This window comes from Rhinopithecus bieti, unplaced genomic scaffold (assembly GCF_001698545.2).
Source record: "Rhinopithecus bieti isolate Rb0 unplaced genomic scaffold, ASM169854v2 scaffold_7464, whole genome shotgun sequence".
NCBI lineage: Eukaryota > Metazoa > Chordata > Mammalia > Primates > Cercopithecidae > Rhinopithecus > Rhinopithecus bieti.
Window position 1 is genome coordinate 258,116 of NW_016805410.1, and position 2,081 is coordinate 260,196.

A 2,081-nucleotide genomic window follows, 5' to 3' on the forward strand; every position below is an offset into this window, starting at 1 on the left:
AACTCAATAATAAAAAGACGAACGACCCAACTTAAAATGGTCAAAAGATCAGAACAGACAATTCAAATGAAGAGCTAATAAGCACATGAAAACATCCTCAACATTATTAGTAATCAAAGAAATGCAAATTGACATCACACTAAGATACCACAATACACTCAGTAGATTGGCTAAAATTAAAGACTGATAACATCAAATATTGACAAAGATGTAGAGGAACCAGAATTCTCACACACATTTATTCTACTGGTAGGAGTATAAAATCGTATTATGTTTTGGAAAACATCTATCAGTTTCCTATAAAAGTAAGCATATACCTATCTACATCCCAGCAATTCCACTCCTAGGTATTTACCCAAGAGAAGTGAAAGTTCGCAAAGTGACTTTTACAAGAATAGCTATAGAAGTTGTATGCATAATCACCAAAAAGTAGAAAGAGCTCAGGTATCTATCAAGAAGAGAATGAATAAGCAAACTGTGGTATAGTCACACAACGTGATACTGATAAGCAATAAAAAGAAAGGCACTACTGACAGGGACAACAACATGGAGGAATAATCAACGTTATACTTAATGAAAGAAGCCAGACACAAAAGATTACATGCTGTATGATTCCATCCATACACAATTTTAGAAAATGCAAAATAATCTATGTAGAAAAAAAAATCAGAATAGTGGTTGCATTTATGGGAGTAGGAACTGATTGGGAAGGGGCATAAAGGAATTTTCTAGAGTGATGGTAGTGAACATGTTTAGATAAGGTCATGGGTTACACAGGAGTATGCATGTATCAAAACTCATTGAATGGTACTCTAAAAATTTGTACATTTTGCTATATGTAAATTTTATTCCCTTCAAAAAAGTAACCAAGCACAATCCCCAGCCTCTGAAAGCATATGTCAGATGAAATGATGTGCCCATAAAAAATGTTCTAATAAATTGTCACATTAATGGGAGACCTATTGTGTATCAAGGACTGTAAAATCCACTTTTCTTATATTACAGGTTGAGTATCCCTTATCCAAAATGCTTGGTACCAGAAGTGTTTTAGATTTCAGATTTTGGAGTATTTGCATATACATAATGAGATATCTTAGGAATGGAACCCAAGTCTAAACATGAAATTCATCTATGTTTCATAAACACCTTATACACATAGCCTGAATGAAATTTTATAGAATATGTTTAATAATCTTGTGCACTAAACAAAGTTTGTGTACGCCAAACCATCAGAAAGCAAAGGTGTCATGTTGGTGCTCAAAAGGTTTTGGATTTTGAAGCATCTAGTATTTCAAATGTTGAGATTAGAGATACTCAACCTGTAGTGCATTTAATCCTCACAATAAAATCATCCTATGAAGTTATAGGTGGAAAAATTGAGGATCAAAGAGATTCGGTAATTTGCCCATGAGCACATAAGTAAAGGTGCAGAGATGGATGTCAGCCCAGGTCGGACTTCTAACATCCTATGCTAGAGGGCACAAATTTAGGTGACTACAGGAGCAAATCTGCCTTATTCAGGGCCAGAACTGACATCTCATTCTCCTAAGCAGAAATAGAACTGAGAATGTTAATGTCATTTGCTATCCCTAGAAACTGGCTGAATTCCAAGTTGAATGTGACTTAGGCAGATTAGTCCCCTAGGAAATCCCCACTATCTGTGACTGGGAGGTTCAGGGATATATCCATTATCTATCCTTCCACTGACCTACTGAATTGGCCCAAATGTTCATAAACTACTTACCTGTGATAGAGCTGAGAGGGATGGGGGTATCAAGGCTCAGCCTATTAAACAATTTGCAGACTTTGCTTCCAAACAGGATGTGAACGCTCCTGCAACAACAACAACAGAAACAACACGCCCACACACACCAAAAAAAAAAGATAAATTGCTAAATCGATAAGCAAGGATGAGATTAACCAACATTTCAAAGAGCAAAGAGCCCTTTCTAAGTGAACTGACAATCGGACTTTTTTCCTTCCCTGTGGCATTTGCTAATTCTGGGCACTGTTGAAGATGAAGCTTGACTGTAAAGCTCAAGGACTCTCCTGAGGAAAGGAGAAATGAGCATAACTTTTGG

General features: G+C 36.4%; 2 protein-coding genes across 2 annotated transcripts in view; one reads left to right on the forward strand and one right to left on the reverse strand.

Annotated features, from left to right (window-relative positions):
• Window positions 1-2,081, forward strand: part of TRPC5 (transient receptor potential cation channel subfamily C member 5) — a 206,114-nt gene that overhangs the window by 68,688 nt on the left and 135,345 nt on the right.
• The window catches only part of TRPC5OS (TRPC5 opposite strand), a 9,097-nt gene that overhangs the window by 5,786 nt on the left and 1,230 nt on the right, over window positions 1-2,081 (reverse strand). The window contains exon 2 of the mRNA XM_017872326.1: window positions 1,745-1,833. The gene's annotated coding sequence lies outside the window, so the exon portion shown is untranslated. The remainder of the gene's footprint in view (window positions 1-1,744; window positions 1,834-2,081) is intronic.